This window comes from Sus scrofa, chromosome 3, assembly GCF_054392235.1.
Source record: "Sus scrofa isolate SSC_HxYL_T2T_F1_AM1 chromosome 3, Sscrofa_HxYL_maternal_Yorkshire_Landrace_v2.0, whole genome shotgun sequence".
In the NCBI taxonomy this organism is placed as follows: Eukaryota; Metazoa; Chordata; class Mammalia; order Artiodactyla; family Suidae; genus Sus; species Sus scrofa.
The window spans coordinates 53709066-53728401 of NC_139385.1; the positions used below are offsets into that span (position 1 = coordinate 53709066).

The 19336-nt window shown below is 43.4% G+C and overlaps 1 protein-coding gene across 17 annotated transcripts in view; it reads left to right on the forward strand.

Moving 5' to 3' along the window:
- The window catches only part of PTPDC1 (protein tyrosine phosphatase domain containing 1), a 129205-nt gene that overhangs the window by 12780 nt on the left and 97089 nt on the right, over positions 1 to 19336 (forward strand). For 11 of the 17 annotated variants that reach the window (XR_014841172.1, XR_014841171.1, XR_002342485.2 and 8 more), the window contains one exon: positions 16373 to 16618. The gene's annotated coding sequence lies outside the window, so the exon portion shown is untranslated. Of the gene's footprint in view, positions 1 to 224; positions 424 to 2142; positions 2875 to 16372; positions 16619 to 19336 lie in introns of all 17 variants that reach the window. The other 6 variants (XR_014841169.1, XM_085018369.1, XM_085018368.1 and 3 more) reach the window with 3 other exon arrangements.

The window sequence follows — 19336 nt, forward strand, 5'->3', positions numbered from 1 at the left end:
CCCCCAGGTGGCCCTGACATCTGGCACATCACAGGGAGTGTTTGCTGCATAGAATTGACTGCCGTTTGAGCAGCCTGTGCTGTGAGCCTCCCAGCAGAGCATGCTGCACCTCCCCAGACTCTGCTGATGTCTATCCCTTCAGGAACTTTCTGACCCAAGTCTGAGTGGGGTGCTGAGATCCACAGCCCTGTCTTTCCGATGCCACTCACTTCTCTTGTTACCAGGACAAGGACCTTAGCTCCTGGCAGGGAGAAATGCCAGTCAACAGCTGTACCTGGCAGGGGGCCTGGGCCAGTCGTGACGGTGAATGAATGAAGTGAATGAATGAAGGCTCTGATTGCTCCGTGGCTGTGCCACTCTCTGGATGCCACGTGTGCTCGCTGCAGAGAGGGCCCTAAAGGAGTTTTCTTCATGGCTCGGCAGGTATCCATGAGGATGTGGGTTCCATCCCTGGCCTTGCTCAGTGGGTTGGGGATCTGCTGTGAGCTGTGAGCTCACATTCCTCATTGCCATGGCTGTGGTGTAGGCTATAGTTCAACCCCTAGCCTAGGAGCTTCCCTAAAAAGGAAAAACAGAAAAAAGAGAAAGAAAGAAGGAAGGAAGGAAGGAAGGAAGGAGAGAGAGGAGGGAGGGAAGGGTTGGGGCATGGGTCTGTAAAGACACACTATAATGAAAGCCTCCCTCTCCTCCTGAGACCAGTGGGGCCCAGCTTTGTGTCTGTCCCTGATGTGAGTCCATGACTTGCTGGTCCACAGAGCAGCTCCATTTGGGGATTGATGGCCATGGGGCAGAGGGGATTCTGGAGAATTTCAAAATGGTGAGCAAGTGGTCCAGCTTGGAGGCGATGCTGGTCACTTTCCCTGACAACTGGGCCAGAGCTGGGACAATCCTGCCACACACCCAGTAGTGCCGATAACAGCACTCCAGGCAGCCAGAGCTCAGAGCCTAGGGTCCTGCCTCCAGGCTGCCCCCTCTCTGTGTTACCCCAGACCTTCTCTCCATTTGTGAGGTGGGATCACAGGGCAAAAGGGCTCTGAGAGCCATCTTAGCCCAATATTCTGTGACAACGAATTCACATGTGTTTCTGTAAGTGGTCATATCTCCCTGACAGTTCTGGCTCCATCCTTTGCCAGTTTGGAAGACAAGTATCAGAACCTCTCCGACTTTAGCTTTCCTACCTGTCCAGCGGAGACAGTAGAAGTTTCATGTTCATGGATTGCTGGGAGGATAAAATGAAACAATACTTTCAAGATGCTTAGCAGAACCAGGAACAGAGCAAGTGCTTGCAAAACTGGAATGATAAGCTTCTGAGTGCTCAGAGAACCCCTATTAGGAGTTCTGGCTATGGTGCAACAGGATTGGCAGTGCACTTGGGAGCACCGAGATGCAGGTTCGATCCCTGGCCCGGCACAGTGGGTTAAGGATCTGACATTGCAGCAGCTGCAGCTTAGGTCAAAACTATGGCTTAGATGTGATTCCTGGCCTGGGAATCACATGCCATATGCCATGGGGCATCCAAGAAAATAAGAGAGAGAGAGAGAGAAAGAGAGAGAGAGAGAGAGAGAGAGAGAGGGAGAAAGAAAGAAAGAAAGAAAGAAAGAAAGAAAGAAAGAAAGAAAGAAAGAAAGAAAGAAAGAAAGAAAGAAAGAAAGAAAGAAAAAGAAAGAAAACCCTTGCTAGTGATTACCTTTGAATGAGTGTATATGATCACATGCCTAAGCCCTTGAGCATTAGCTAGTGTCATCCCCATCTTTCTGACCAGAAAACTGAGACTTGAGGCATTATAGAAATTGCCCAGGGGAGTTCCCATTGTGGCTCAGTGGGTTAAGGACCCTATGTTGTTTCTGTGAGAATGCAGGTTTGATTCCTGGCCTGCCAAAGTAGGTTAAGGATCTGATGTTGCTGTGGCTGTGGCATGGGTCACAGCTGCAACTCCAATTCGACCCCTGGCCCTGGTAACTTCCATATGCTCCCAGTGTGGCCTTAAAAAAAAAATTGCCCAAGGAAGCCAGTAAGGGCAGAATCAAGTTTGAATTGTACACTAGAAGATCTGCAGGTACCCAGTCCTGGGTGGGGGAACTTTGTGGCCAGGTGGCAGGGAAGATGGAGAGTGAAGCTCTGAGCTGCATATGTGCATTTCAGAGCAGCCTTGGAGGCCTGAATGCAAAGATGTTGCCCAGTGGTCCTAGGTAAAAATGCTGCCATCGCTTCCTCCCACCCCCAAAACCCCCTTTCATGTAGGCACTCTTCTTGTAGAAGCTGAAGTCAAGGTCCAGAGTGGAGCAGCAGGTAAGAGGAGGAGAGTAGGGACTAGAACCCAGTCTGTAGGATGCTTCCTTCACTGCCTGGAGTCTCTGGCTGCCTTTCATCAAGTGTCCCCAAGCCCCCAGCTCTCGTGCACATGCCCAGCCTTGGGTCTCAGAACTTGGGGTGGGGCCAGGCACCTTCCCAGGGTGGTCAAGGAGGAGATGCAGATACCCCGCTGGACTGAGGACTCACAGTGCATCCTTCTTCCTTCCCCCCAGCCTCGGCTTTCTCCCCCAGGGACTTTGGACAGTTCCCTCTCCTGATGTCACTACCAGGGAGGCCTTGGGGGGTGAGTGACCTCCAGAAGGTGTGACAGATCAAGGGTGGCCCCAGGATAGCCATGTTGGCATGTGGAAGCTCTGAGGAAAAGAGGAGAGGGCTGTGGAAGGTGCCCCTTGGCTCGGAGCACAGCCTCCCCCCCGCTGCCCCAACCCTGCAGGTGCTCATGGCCTGCGTGCATGTGGCCTGTGTGCCCTCTGCTGGATTCTCCTGGAGCAACAACTTAGCACTCATCCGTTGCTTTCTTCTGCCAACACTTCTGGTGGGACAGCATTCCCAAGGGAACAGGTATTTATTTGCTTATTATGTGTTTATTTAAAAAAAAAAAAAAAAAAAAACTCTGCCACTAGGCCTTTAGGATCCTTGAGAACAAGATTCACCAACCCACCTCCACCACAGTGCAGAGAACTTCACATATTCTAGGGATGTGGGGGAGGTTCTGATGTTTAAAAACATTTAAATAAGAATTCTAGAACAGAGCCGTCACTTCCCACATGAGCTTCCTGTGGCTACCATAAGAAAGCACCACAAGACTTCTCACTGTGGCACAGCTAGTTAAGGATCTGGCATTGCTTCTGGTTGTGTTGTATGATCCCCAGCCTGGTGTAGTGGGTTAAGGATCCAGTTTTGCGACAACTGTGGCATAGGTAAGCTGTGGCTCAGATTTGATCCCTGGACTAGTAACTTCCGCATACTGTGCGTATGGCCAAAGAAAGAACTAAAGATTTGGTGGCTTGGAATAACAGAAATCTGCTTTTTTTCAGTTCTGGATGTTTGAAGTCCAAAAGCAAGGTGTCAGCAGGGCCACACCCCTCCAAAGGCTCTGGGGGGGGGGGGGTCCTTGCTCTCTCTTCTATCTTCTAGTGACTGCTGGCAAACTCCAGTCTCAGCCTCTGTGGTCAAGCAGCCTTTCCCCCTATGTTTCTGTGTCTCCAAATCTCCTTTCTTTTTTTCTTTTTGCTATTTCTTTAGGCCGCTCCCGTGGCATATGGAGGTTCCCAGGCTAGGGGCTGAATCGGAGCTGTAGCCACCGGCCTACGCCAGAGCCACAGCAACGTGGGATCCGAGCTGCGTCTGCAGCCTACACCACAGCTCACGGCAACGGACCCACAGTTAAGGCAACAGATCGTTAACCCACTGAGCAAGGGCAGGGACCGAACCCGCAACCTCATGGTTCCTAGTCGGATTCGTTAACCACTGCGCCACGATGGGAACTCCCAAATCTCCTTTCTTATAAGGCTTCCAGTCATTAATTTAGGGTCCACCTTAATCCAGCCTGATATCATCTTAACTTATTACATCTGCAAAGACCCTATTTCCAAATAAAAGGACACTCACAGCTTCTGGGAGTTAGGACCACAACATAGCTTTTTGGGGGGCACAAATCACCCCATAGCACTACCTGTATAGCATCTTCGTACAAATTATGTAAAGACACCCCCTCCTGAATAGGCACGGCTGCAGCAGTCAGTTTAGGTTTGAGCACCTCCTCCCCACTGAGCCAGGCATTCTTTCTCCATGAACAACCTTCGCAACTAACTGTAAGCAGCAGCCCTGTTCTGGAAACTCATTTAAAAGCTTAACATCTGGTAGTTCCCGTCATGGTGCAGCAGAAACAAATTCGACTAGTATCCATGAAGATGCAGATTCTATTCCTGGCCTCGCTCAGTGGGTCGCGGATCTGGTGTTGCCATGAGCTGTGGTGTAGGTCGCAGACGTGGCTCAGATCCCATGTAGCTCTGATTTGACCCCTAGCCTGGGAACCTCCACATGCCGCAGGTGCGGCCCTAAAAAATCAAAATAAATAAATAAATAAAAATAAAATAAAATCTTAACATCTATCCCAGGTAAACAGTCCAGCCTGGAAGTTCAACTCCAAACTAGGCCAAAGGTGCTACAAAGCCCAAGGGAGGGGCCTGAGTGTCCCAAGCCTGGGGGCTGAGGCAAGGTCTAGAGTGGGACAGGCCGAGAGTGATGTACTTCTGCAGAGAATTTAAGAACAATAACAAAGCTAACTAAACATTGATCTGCTTTTTTATTATCACCAGGCATCCACTATTTTAAACAATGTCACTCAGGAAACTCTCCTCCCACACCCAAATCTGCTGGTTTAAGTTCTGACAACTGCTGCTGTTATCATTGAGTTTTCATGACATATGGAAGCTTCAGACTAGCACACACTAGTTCCTTTTCACAAACACTGTGGTGTGGAAGTTTTTTGGACACATGGAAGTTAGGCAGCAGGGCCTGACATACACATTCACCTTGAGTTGGTGAGGTTTGGGGACCACTGACAATCACAGCCCCAGTAGGACTGCCCTGAGACTAATGTCCATCCTGAAATCAGGGTGGCTGTGAAGACAAAAGCAGATCCCAGGCTTCTTCAAGTGTGCTGTTCTGCCAGAGCACGAGGAATTTTTACAGTGTTCAAATCTTAAGGCAATAAAACAGAGCCTGAATGTAAGATGCGACAGTTCTGTATCCTGAATTAAGTGGTGGTTACCACATAGGTGATTAGAAGCTGAGAATAACACAAATATACAACTTCCAGCCTTTTTTTTTTTTTTTGTCTTTTCAGGGCCACACCCACAGCTTATGGAAATTCCCAGGCTACAGGTCAAATTGGAACTGCAAGCTGCCAGCCTACACCACAGCCACAGCAACATGGGATCCGAGACATGTTGTGACCTACACCACAGCTCACGACAACAATGGATCCTTAACCCATTGAGCAAGGCCAGGGATCCAACCCAAGTCCTCACGGATACTAGTCAGCTTCATTACTACTGAGCCACAATGAGAACTCCTCGTCTTCTTTTTTGAATGGTATTTTCACTTAGTGTAGAATTCAGGGTTGACATTTTTTCTTTCAGTACTTAACAGTTTCTGAACAGAGGTATTGTCATTTTTACTTTGCTCTTGTAATATGTCTTTTTTTCCTCTAGCTGCTTTATTAAGATTTTCTCTTTATCTTTGGTTTTTAGCAATTTGATAATCATGTAGCTTTTTGTGGCTTCCTTTACGTTTCTTTTGTTTGGGGTTTGTTGAGCTTCATGGATATTTGGGTTCGCAGTTTTCCTCAGATTTGGAAATTTTCAAATATCATTTCTTTAAATAGTTTTCTTCCTTTTCTCTCTGTCTAGGACTTCAATTACAAGTCTGTTAGACCACTGGATATTACAACACAACTCAGTAAAGTTCTGTTCTTTTTTCAATCTTTTTTTTTTTTTCTCTTGGATGGTTTCTACTGCTACAGCTACAACTTCACTGATCTGTTCTTTTGCAATCTAATTTGATTTTAATTCCATCAGTGTATTTTTCATTTCAATATCATATTTTTCATCTATACGACTTCTACTTGGGTCTTTTTTTTTTTTTTTCCTATTTCAGTCTTATTGAGGTATAAGTCACATAGATCACTGTAAACATTCAAAAACATAGAGTTCCCATGGGGGCTCAGGGGTTGGTTAATGAACCCGACTAGTATCCCTGAAGATGCAGGTTCAATTCCTGACCTTGCTCAGTGGGTTAACGATCTGGCGTTGCTGTAAGCTGTGGCATAGACCAGCAGCTACAGCTCCGATTCAACCCCTAGCCTGGGAACCTCCATATGCTGGCCCTGAAGAAAAAAAAACAACACACATTTAAAGTGTACAGCATAATTATTTGACTTATATACATCATGAAATGCATTTGGGTCTGCTTTATAGCTTTTATTTCTTTCCCCATTATGTTCACATTTTTATTTTCTTTTTTTTTGGGGGGGGGCACACCGGGGACACATGGAGGTCAAATTGGAGCTACAGCTGCTGGCCTATACCACAGCCACAGCAACACCAGATCCGAGCCACTTCTGCAACCTACACCACAGCTCACGGCAACACCACATCCTTAACCCACTGACTGAGGCCAGGGATTAAACCTGTGTCCTCATGGATGCTAATCGGTTTCATTAAGCACTGAGCCACAAAGGGAACTCCCACATTTTCTTTTATTGCCTTGAGTATAGTTATAAGATTTTTAAGTTATCTTAATATCTTTACCTATTAACTCCATTATCTCTGTCATTTCTCAGTCTGTTTCTATTGACTGATTTTTCTGCTGGTCATATCTTCTTTGCCTGCTTGGTAACTTGTGCTTAAATATTGGGTATTGTGAGTTTTATGGTGCTGTTCAGTGCTGGATACTGTTACACTATTTTAAAGAGTTTGATTTTTTTTTTTTTTCTGGCAACAGGTTACTTTCAGATGAAATTGATCATTTTGAGGTTTGATTTTAAGATTTATTATGGGGATTTCAGAGCAGCTCTTATTCTGGGGAAAAGGCCCTTGTGAACATGCTACTCAATACCGCAGGTGTTAGGTCTGTGAGAATACAAGCTATTCCCAGCCTTGTCTAAACTCCAGGAATTGTTCTGTCCACTGCTTTTTGGGATTTCTTCTCTTGGTCTTATAAGCTTTCCTCCCAAACATGCACAAGTACTCTCTCTCTCTCTTTTTTTTTTTTTTTTTTTTTTTTTGGTCTTTTTCTCTTTTTAGGGCTACACCTGCGGCATGTGGAGGTTCCCAGGCTAGGGGTCTAATCAGAGCTGTGGCCATCGGCCACAGCCACAGCCATGCCGATCCAAGCCCCATCTGCAACCTACACCACAGCTCACAGCAACGCCAGATCCTTGACCTGCTGAGGGAGGCCAGGGATCAAACACACAACCTCATGGTTCCTAGTCAGATTCGTTTCTGCTGCGCCATGATGGGAACTCTAACAACTACTCTAACAAAGATTCCACAGTATCCTTCTGCTGATGGGTGTCTGGACCTCACTCTTTCTTCCTTCCTTCTTTTCTTTCCTTTTACAGCCACACATGCAGCAAATGGAAGTTCCCAGGCTAGGGGTCGAACCAGAGCTGTAGCCCCCAGCTTATCACAGCCACAGCAACTTGAGATCTGAACCACATCTGTGACCTACACCACAACTTTTGGCAATGGATCCTTAACCCACTGAGTGAAGCCAGGGATCAAACCCTCATGTACACTATGTCGGGTTCTTCACCTGCTAAGCCACAATGAGAACTCCTGGAACTTTCTATAACACAATCTTTTTCTGTATTCTGTCTGAAATTTTTAAACTTTTGACTTGCTGGGAACCCAATACCTGTCTCCTGAACTCAGCAATACTTCTGAGCACTGTTCGGCTTTCCTGTCCTGTCCTGCATTCCCCCTTAGAGATTGGCTGCAGGCAGTAAATTGGGGCAATTGCAGGGCCCACCCCATTTTCTTCTTTTCAGCTTCTCAGTCATGTGCTACCTGTTTTCCATGGTTGAAAACTGTTGTTTCAAATATCCTGTCCAGTTTTCTAAATTTTATGACTAGAGGGCAATTCCCATAGCATTTAATCCTTCATGGACAGAGGTACAAGTCATCCATTGAGTTCTAAATTTCAGTTACCATAATTTTCAATTCTAGAATTTCCATTTGATTGTTTTTAATAGTTTCCAGTTCTCTGAAAAAAATTTCTATTTTCTTATTGGATGTACTGAAGACATGAAATGTGAAACAATTATTTTAAAGTCCATGTCTGATAATCCCAGGACCTGGGCCCTCTGTGGATCTGTCTTTGGTCTTAATTTTTTCTCTTAATTTTCAGTTAATTAGTACCTTTTAAAATGCCTGCCTATAGTTGGTTGAGTGCCAGATATTTGTGGTTTAAAAATTATGGAGATAATTTGAGACTTTGGATTCCTTCTCATGCAGAGGGGATTTACTTTTACTTCTGGTAGGCATTTAGTAAGGGACAGACAGACCACCTTATTGGAACAAAAGACTAAGCTGACATAAAGCTGGCTTTTGTCCTTGTGAGAGCTGATCTTTTTCCTATTTGTCCTTTCTCTTAGGCTGTAAGCCTTCAGGGACCTTGCCCCAAGCCTAGGTGTAGGACAGGTCTCCCCTCTTTGGCCAAATTTGAATGACAATTGCTTTTTGTTTTGTTTTTGTCTTTTTAGGGCTGCACCCACAGTATATGGAAGATCCCAGGCTGGGGGTTGAATTGGAGCTGCAGCTGCCAGCCTATGCCACAACCACAGCAATGTGGGATCTGAATCAAGTCTGCAACCTGCACCACAGCTCATGGCAACACTGGATCCTTAACCCACTGAGTGAGGCCAGGGATCAAACCTGCATCCTCATGGATACTAGTCTGGTTTGTAACCTGCTGAGCTCCCTTGAATGATACAATGATAGGAATTCTCTTGAATGACAATCATTGCCCCCAAACCCATGGAACTACCAACAGTCTCATTGAGCTTCCCAGCCCCTCTGCAGCAGCAGCATTTGTTTCTGGCAAATATCTAGAGGGGAATATGTACCAGATGTCAGGCTTCCTCTATCTGTAATGCTGTCAAAAAATGTGTACTTGGATTTTGTCCAGATTTTCTAGTTGTTCTTGGTTGTGAGACTTAGTTTGAAACAAGCTCGTTCACCATTACAAAAAATAAAATTCAGCCCTGATTTCTCTCTCTCTCTCTCTCTCTCTCTTTTTTTTTTTTTTTTTTTTTTTTTTTGCTTTTTATGGCTCAACAGGTGGCATGTGGAAGTTACCAGGGTCAAATAGGAGCTATAGCTGCCATCCTATGCCACAGCCACAGCAACTGGAGATCCAAGCCACATCTGTGACCTACACCACAGCTCATGGCAACGCCAGATCCTTAAGCCACTGAGCAAGGCCAGGGATCAAACCCCCATCCTCATGGATAATAGTGGAGTTCATTACCACTGAGCCACAATGGGAACTGCCAGCAGTGATTTGTTTTTAGTAACATTTTTGAGGCTGAGTGGGCAGAGGTTGTGCTCAATGATGAAATCTACTCAGCTAAAAACTTCCTTGTGGCCAAATCTAACTCTAATTCCTTGAACACTAAGATCATAAACATGAATGGAACTCTTTCCAAATAGCTATGGTGGATATACCCCTTAATGAAGCCAGACAGTAGGATCCTTGAACTAAAACAATTTTAAGCAGAAGAGATTTACTGCCATAACACGTGCAGATAACTTATTGAAAAAGGGAGTGGTCACCTATGGTGATGTGTGCTTAGGAACAACGCTTATAGTATTACTATCCAGGAGGGAGTTCCCATTGGGGCTCAGTGGTAACGAACCCAACTGGTATCCAGGAGGATTTGGGCTCAATCCCTGGCCTCACCCAGTGGATCACAGAGGCGGCTTGGATCTCATGTTGCTGTGGCTGTAGTGTACGCTGGCAGCTGCAGCTCTAATTTGACCCTTAGCCTGGGAACCTCCATATGCCACAGGTTCTGCCCTAAAAAGGAAAAAAAAAAAAGAAGAAAATCCTCTGTAGCATGTTCAGTGTTGCACGACACTTACAGTGGAGAAGTCCCATCTGTATTCAACCTGCATCTCTTTTGTCTGAATTGCTTTGGATTATTATTCTCACTAGAAACAAATTTATTTGCTACTGTCAGCTTACACAGTAATACTTTATAACTCTTAAGCCTATGATTGGACTATTTCAAACATTTGCATGAGAAATTTTAAATGCATTTGTCATGATGTTTCCAAATCTCAACAACAATTAACCTTTCTTTATTAGTTTCCCATTCTCCTCCTCTGCCTTGCCCACTCCTCATCTGCGGTATTGGACTTTTTTTGCATTTCGGGGAAGTACCAGGCCTTATTTTCACTAACTGCATCTTTATGACTGCAAATAAATTGACATGCAGTTTAAAATCAAGAGCAGAATGAGGGTCACTGCCTTTCTCTTGTGTCATAGTTGCTTCATTTGTAAAATAAAAATGTTGAACTCAGTTGGGCACCAAGAATGGGACCCCTGGATTCCCAGGGGGCCTTCAGTGATGTGAACAGGGATCAGTAAGCTAATAAAATGGAATGTTTGCCCACAAAAAGGCTACAAAGGAATAAACATTTACTAAGTACCCATGTGATAGGCTCATGTTTCCTTGGAGTTATGTAATGAACCAGGTGTTATTATATCTATTTTACCATTTCCATTTTCAGATGAGAAAACAGTCCACAGAGAGGGAGATAACTTTCCCAGGGCAGAACTGGGGTTTTCAGGGCTAAACAAACAAACAAAAAAACCCCAAGATTCTTTGCTACTAAATGGAATTATATCAACCTAATAATGTAATGAGGTTTTTTCAGTTAACAGAGGGAGGAAAAAAGGAAAAAGTGTATTTTTGTTTGACAAAAACCATTCAAAACATGACCCAAAGGGAGAGGCAGATAATCATGTGTCTCCTTCTCCATAATGTTAGGAACCTATGGAATAGTTGTTTTCTAAAGCAAGGACCTTCCAGCTCAAAATACTTGGATTCCAAGAAAACGACTCACATTATGTGCATTGATACTTATATGCCACAAGGTGGCACAATTTTCAGTAAAAGCAAGAAGTTTGGTCCAAGTCTAAAATTTGACACTTGCCTTCTGCATGTACAGCATTCTCATGAGGTTGAAATTAAGGCATCAGTGGACTGAGTTCCCATATGGAGGCTTTGGGGAAGGACCCACTCCAAGCTCACCCTTTTTTTTTTTTTTTTAGGAGTGGGTACATCCACAGAAATTCCCAGGCCAAGGATCAAACCCATGCCACAGCATTGACAGAGCTGGATCCTTAACCTTAACCCATTGAGCCACCAGGGAATTCCCTCAAGCTCATCCTTATTGGCAGGACTCAGCGGCCCTCAGTTGCAGGATTGACAGCCCAGCTTCCTTGTTGTCCATTGACTCTCAGCTCCTAGAAGCCTCTCAAATCCTTTCCACTTGGTCTCCATCATCAAGTCAACAGTAGTGCCTCAAATCCTTCCCATACTTCATGTCTCTGACTTCACTGATACTACCAGCTACAGAAAATCCTCAGCTTTTAAAGGTTTCATGCAATTATATTAGGTCTACCATGATCTTCTCTTTCTTTACATCAACTATTCCAGGTAATATAGCTTAATTATGGCAGGAAAACCCATCAGATTCATTCCCAAGGATTAATCAGGAGGTGTATACGGAAGGTGTGCAGGAACCCTTGGGAAACAAGTTAGAATCCCATCTACACACAGAAGTATGGGAATCATAGGCATGACTTTAATACCAGGCTCATCACTCCAAGAAAACATGACACATAGCATGTGCATTGATAATTATATACCACAAGGTGGCACAATTCTCAGTAAATGCAAGAAGTTAGGTCTAAGTCTAAAATCTCCCATCTCTGTGGTTGGACATATTACATTTGATTGAGCCAATGTTTCTTCATTGGTAGGATGAAAATAATAAATAGTCCACAATGTTTTTGTAAGGGTTAATGAGAATATGGATATGAAAGTGGCTTCAACGCATAACCTAGCAGGGTCTAGTCAAAGTAATATGTACAAATGTGTGGCATCACTAGACTGGAAATTCCTAACAGAGGAAAACATGTGTCTCTTCAGACCTGCCAAAAACAGGGCTTCCTCCTCTGCAGTGTGAGCCTTACTCTTAGCCACAAGGACATGGAAGTTGAGGGTGTCAAGAAACTGACAGGAATTACAGGATTTCAAACAGCCTTTTCTTCCCACCCAGGACAAATTTCTACACCGTAATTTTTTTTTAAATTTTTTTTGGGGAGGTGCACCCACGGCATGTGGAAGTTCCCAGGCTAGAGGTCAAATCGTAGCTGCAGCTGCTGGCCTGCACCATAGCCATGGCAATGTGGACTTCAAGCTGCATCTTTGACCTACACTGCAGCTCGCAGCAACACCGGATCCTTCGAGGCCAGGGATCAAACCCAAATCCTTGTGGATATATGTCAGGTTTGTTACTACTGAGCCACAATGGGAACTCTGCTAAACTGTATTTGGATGTATCTGGGCCACTCTAGCCTTTGGCTACAGCTAGGATTTCTTCAAATAACCAAACAGTCCTGGATCCCCAAGTTGACATGGTTCATCTGGTCAAGTCGGGGTTTAACTCAGAAGGAGGGAGACACAGCAGAGGTGGCTTCAGGGCAGTGTTTTTGCAGCAAAGACAGCTTAGCTATCCCTCCCCACTCTCAAACATTTCTTAGCACAGAAACTGAGTTATGACAACATCTAATCATAACTCTCTTAGCTGAGAGCACCAAGGGGCAAGGTTCTCTATTATCTGAAAGAAACACTGAAAGTAGTCAGCACACACCTCTGTCAGAACCTAATTTTCTCTTCCTTCAGGGTGGCTTATTTTCTGAGAAAGCAGCACACAGACCTGGATGTAACTTGCTTAAGAATGATGACGACAAATATTAATGTTTTCCCCTTCAGCAGAAGAAATCATCATGTAATGGTCCTCTGCAATCCTTTCTTGCGGAATACAGAGAAAAGAGCAGAGTCTTGTGCATCACAGACATTTCAAATAGCATTTGCTGGATGAACAAATGAACAATAGTAATAATAATAAACAGTGAGCTAGACCCAGATCTATTTCCCACACATCACTTTCTAGTAAACTGTTTTCCACTCTATTGGCCTCGTGGCTGCCTTTAATAAATTTAATAAGCAAGTGTTAAGGCTCAGGCTAAACCTGGATATGTCAGCTCCCACAGCCACTAGGAATTCTAACCAGCTTGTCAAGTTAAATGTCTGTAGAAACAGCCACGCAGCTGAGGAAGTGAACAGCACATCGACTCTCTGTTGTCTTTCTTCTGGGAGCTGAGCTGAAGGGATCTGGAATGTTAATGAGCTCTCTCTGGCTAGTGTGGTCTTGCATAATCTTTAGGTGTATGGGTGTTGTCTATTTTGGAGGAAAAACACCCACATGAAATGCCTGGGGTGAGCACATGCATCTACAGTGAATAGAGTTTTCTTGCCATGGTGATGTGTGAACTTTTTAGAGCTATAAAGGAACACTAGAAAATCACTTGAGCTTTCTAATCAGAATGCTCTGGGGTTTTTTGTTTTGTTTTGTTTGTTTGTTTGGTTGGTTGTTTTTTTGGTTTTGTTTTGTCTTTTGGTTTTTTAGGGCCGCACCTGCCCGCAGCACATGGAGGTTCCCAGGCTAGGGGTCTAATCAGAGCTACAGCTGCCAGCTTACACCACAGCCACAGCAATGCCAGATGCCCAAGCCACTGAGCAAGGCCAGGGATTGAACCCGAAACCTCATGGTTCCTAGTCGGATTTGTTTCTGCTGCACCACGATGGGAACTCCTGCTCTGGGTTTTAAACCTTGACCCCTCCACTGAGTAGGATAACTTTGGCTCCTCTCCGAGCTTCTGTTTCTTCACCTGCAAAATTGGAATTATAATATTTATATCATGGGACTATCATGAAGATTAAATGAACTAAGTGTGCAAAGCACTCAGTAGAGAAATAGGCACTTCATAAATTGGCTACTATGATTTGTTGGTGTGTAACTAAACTCCCTCTTGAATTCCTGTGAACTTCTCCAAACTATGCCATCACTTATTCCATAAACAACTCTAAGTGCTTAATAATATGCCAGTCACCGTGCCAGGTGATAGCAGTGGAATCGAGAAAGAGGATGGCTCAGGGGAAAGGCAGAGGAAATTAATGTGGATCGAGAACCTACGTGGAACCAGACTTAGCCCTTTGTTGGGACTCACAGGCAAACAGTTGCAGCATTTGAATCTCATACCTGCTTTTGTTTCTTCATTTCACAAGTTCATTTAAGAGACATCAAAGCTCACAGAAGCTGCTAAGGCTTTCTGGTCACCAAAATTTCTTTTTTAGGGCCACACCCTCGGCACATGGAAGTTCCCAGGCTAGGAGTGGAATCAGAGCTGTAGCTGCTATAGCTAGATCCGAGCTGTGTCTGCGACCTACAACACAGCTCACAGCGACACTGGATCCTTAACCCACTGAGTGGGGCCAGGTATTGAACCAGTATCCTCATGGATACCAGTTGAGTTCATTACCACTGAGCCACAATGGGACCTCCAGGGCACCACAATTTCTTTTTGCATCAGTCTTCTCTGAATTTCACCAGGGCAGGACAGTTGTAGTGATGAATAACTCCTCTTTTTCAACAGAAGCCTCAATGCCCTTGGCCTCAACATTATTGCTCTTGAAAGTAATTGTGTTGTGGCAAGATCACCCTGCACTCTTAATTAAGGGCTTTTGCGGTTTGGTCCTTGTCCCAGGTCCTCTTAATTTATTTCCTGTTGTCAATTTCACCACTAAGTATGTCCTCTTATATAATGTTATTACAGCACAAGTGACATAGCACCATAAAATTTCGGGGGAAAAAAAACCCTGGAAATAAAAATACTGAGAGAACCACATGATGAAGAAAAGATTCCACAGGGCTAATTTGTTCTCTATTTTCCATAAATCTACAGAAACAAGTCAGTCATTTTAAAAATAGCTCTAGAGTTGCCTGCCTAGAATAACTCAAAGGAAAAAAAAAATCACACACACTTATCATGGTTGTTAGTTTACTAACAACCAATTAATCAATCTTCAACATAGTAACTCCAGAACAATTAAAATTTAAATGAGATATAAAACTATACCTCAAAAAAAGAAAAAAGTTCCCATTGTGGCTCAGTGTAAATGAATCTGACTAGCATCCATGAGATTGCAGGTTTGATCCCTGGCCTCGCTCAGTGGGTTAAGGATCCAGCATTACCATGAGTGGTGGTATAGGTCACAGATGCAACTTGGATCTGGCATTGCTATGTCTGTGGCACAGGCAGGCAGCTACAGCTCTGATTCAACCCCTAGCCTGGGACCCTCCATGTGCTGCAGGTGCGGCCCTAAAAAAACAAAACAAAAAAAACCTATAAGTATTTTAGAACTATAAATATGTGAAAATGTTTACACTTCTGAAGTGGGAATGGTATTTCTAAGCATGACATCAAAGGCAAAAAGCATTAAAAAAGTGAATTAGTTTCTGAAAAGGCTTTAAAACTTTTACATGGCAAACAATTCCCCAAAATATTAACAAACATAAATTAGGAAAAATATTTGCAATTCACCAAGAGCACTTAACATACAGTTTCACAACTGCAAAATGGTCAAAAGTCATGAAAAGACATTTCACAAAGTACAATGTCCAGTAAACATATAAGCATGTTTGACCTCACCAAAGAAATACAAATTAAAACAATGAAATATAATTTTTCACCATTATATTGGCAAAACTTAAATTTATAGATAAGGCCAGTGTTGGCAAGTATGTGCATAGACCAGAACTCTCACACATTCTTACTGGAAGTGTGGTGGGATTATTTTTCTGGATGACTCTTTTGCAACATGTCAATAATTTTAAAAATGCATACCATTTGACTTAGCAATTCCACTCCTGAGAAGTTTTTTTTTTTTTTTTTTTTGTCTTTTTAGGGCCGCACCCACGGCATATGGAGGTTCCCAGGCTAGGGGTGGAATCGGAGCTGTTGCTGCTGCCCTACGCCAGAGCCACAGCAACGCCAGATCTGAGCCACATCTTCAGCCTACACCACAGCTCATGGCAATGCCAGATCCTTAACCCACTGAGCGAGGCCAGGGATCGAACCCAAACCCTCATGGTTCCTAGTCAGATTCATTTCCACTACACCACGATGGGAAACTCTCCTCCACTCCTGAGAATTATCCTTAGAAAATAACTGAAGAAGTCATAAGGTGTTTTGTAGCATTGTTTATAATACAGAAAAATTTTAAACAACCTTATATCTATAGAGGGCAGTTAAATTATGTGACATCTGTACAGTGGAATATTATGCTGTACGGATACATTAAAATGATACCAATAAAATGATAATGATTCTCTCTCCTTTGCTGGCTTTGAAGAAGTTGCCAGGTTGTCAGTGGGTCAATGGAAAGAACCATGGGTAAGGAACTGAGAGTGGCCTCTAGGAGCTGAGAGCAACCCATTGCTGGCAGTCCGCAAGAAAATGGGAACCTCAGTCTAGAGCTGCAGGGAGATGAATCCTACCAGTAACCCGAGGGAGCTTGGAAGCAGATCCTTCCCTGGTCGAGCTTCTGATGAGACTGCAACCCTGGCCAATACCTGATTGCAGCATGGCAACAAAAATGGTGAGATAGTAACTGTGTGTTATTTTCAAGTCACTAAGTTTGTGGTATTTTGTTATTCAAAGCTGTCTATGTTATATTTAGTAAAAACATAGGTTATGAAACAGTATATAATATGATCTTTTTAAAAATTAAACAGGTTTGAATAAATATTTGTAGATAAATGTCTTGGACAATATAAACCACTTTTATATATTATAGAAAGTATTCTTCATACTTTTCTGCCTTTCTTGAAATCTTTTTTTTTTTTTTTTTTTTTTTTTTTGGCTTTTTAGGGCTGCACCAGTGCCATATGGAAGTTCCCAGGCTAGAGGTCGAATCGGAGCTACAGCTGCCGGCCTACACCACAGCCACAGCAATGTGAGCTCCAAGCCACATCTGTGACCTACGCCACAACTCATGGCAATGCCTGAACCTTAACCCACTTAGAGAGGCCAGGGATCGAACCTACAACCTCATGGTTCCTAGTTGGATTCGTTTACACTGCCCTAGAACAGGAAATCCCTGAATTTTTTTTTGATAAACATATATCTTATAATTAAAGATAAATGTATTCCCATTTTCAAAGAAAAAAAATCAAAACCTTGGGAGAAGAGTGCATCTGTGATGGTGTCATTTTTTTTTCTTTTTCTTTTCTTTATTTTGCTTTTTAGGGCTGCACCCATGGCATATGGAGGTTCCCAGGCTAGGGATCCAAACGGTACAGCTGCTGGCCACAACCACAGCCACAGCCACAGGATCCAAGCCGAGTCTCTGAACTACACTGCAGTTCACGGCAATGCTGGGTCCTTAAACCACTGAGCAAGGCCAGGGATTGAACCCGCAACCTCATGGTTACTAATCGGATTCATTTCCTCTGTGCCACAATGGAAACTCCTTTTCTTTTTAGGGCCGCACCTGTGGCATAGGGATGTTTCCAGGCTTGGGGTCAAATCAGAGCTGCAGCTGCCAGCCTACACCACAGCCACAGCAGCACCAGAGCTGGTACTGCAACCTACACCGCAGCTTGTGGCAAAGCTGGATCCTTTAACCCACTGAGCAAGGCCAGGGATCAAACCCAAATCCTCACTAATACCAGTCAGATTCTTAACCTGCTGAACCACAATGGGAACTCCAGTGGTGTCATTCTTGTGTCATAATGATGCAACATTTTTGGGGGAAACTTGGAACATTATTGAAATTCATTTATTTAAAGATAATTAACAATTTTTTTCACTAAGGTAATCTGTAGATATGCGTAAACATGCCTGTCTTAGACTAAGGGATAAAATGAAAAAAAACTGCAATCAGAGCTTTTGCACTACTAAAAATAGCTCATATTAAATTTAGACACTTGCATTATGGCTTATTTCAAACACACTGCTAGTGATTATAAGGAAACAAAATCACAACTTGAATAACTGCTATGCCAGAACATTCATTCTACCCAGTAACAGAATACTTGAGTTAGACTAACAGGACAAGTTCTTCAATAAGAGCAGCACTTACTGTTCAAGAGTAATTGTCAGTTTATCTCCCTTACAGTAGATGGATTCAGAGAGACAGTCAAACAGAGGCTAAGATGTATTACTGAGGAGAACACAACTGGAGATGGTGCCATGGAATAAATTGTTTCAGTATTAACTAAAGAAAGCATTTGGTGAAAAGTTAGACATATGGCTTAAACATTCATATTTTTATCAAAAATTTTCACCCTTCCTTCCTTCATTCTTTCTTTTTTGGTGACACATGGAGTTCCTGGCCAGGGATTAGATCTGAGTCGCAGTTGCTACCTACACTGCACCCAGATCCTTTAACCCACTGTGCTGGGCTCTGGATCGAAGCTTTGTCCTGAAGCTGCAAAGACTCTGCTGATCCCACTGCAGCAAAGCAGGAACTCCCAGAATTTTCTTTTTAGTGCTCTGAGCCATAAAGTGATCTACTGAGCTAGGTCTAATCACACATCAGTTTTCAGAGATTCAAATCTGGGAAGCAAATAAATGGGGGGGGGTGTAAAAAAAAAGACTGAGTATTAAAAAACAAAAATGCTTAAATAACTATCATTTTAATGTAACCTAACTTGTAACCTTTTTATTCCTTAAGAAAAAACATCATTTTGAAAGTGTTGCCAGAAATATCAGTTAGTGAAAATAAAGTTCTCTTGCAAGTGGCTCTCTTAGTGGTCCTACAAGAATTTAAGAACAAAGCTCTGTTTTTAGTCCATATCACCCACAAAATTGTATCAACAATATTGTTCCTTATCATGAACACAATGAAACTTTTACTCCTATGGTGGCTGTAAAATGAGAGAAATTATGTTAGCATGTGAAGTCTATTTTACTTTCACCATCACAAAACCTTCTACTCTAAAACTCCCCATTTTATTCTTTAAGAATGACTCAGGGAATTCCCGTCTTAGTGCAGCAAAACAAATCTGACTAGGAACCATGAGGCTGAGGGTTCGATACCCAGCCTCGCTCAGTTGGTTAAGGATCCTGCGTTGCGGTCACCTGCGGTGTAGATTGCAGACCTGCGTGGCTCGGATCTGGCATTGCCGTGACTCTGGCATAGGTCCGCAGCAACAGCTCCGATTCCACCCCTAGCCTGGGAACCTCCATATGCTGCGGGTGAGGCCCTAAAGACAAAAAAAAAAAAAAAAAAAAAAAAAAGAAAGAAAAAGAAAAAATTACTCAGACTCACAGGAATAAATTTGATACCTAATTTTCATTTTGTCCTTCCTTC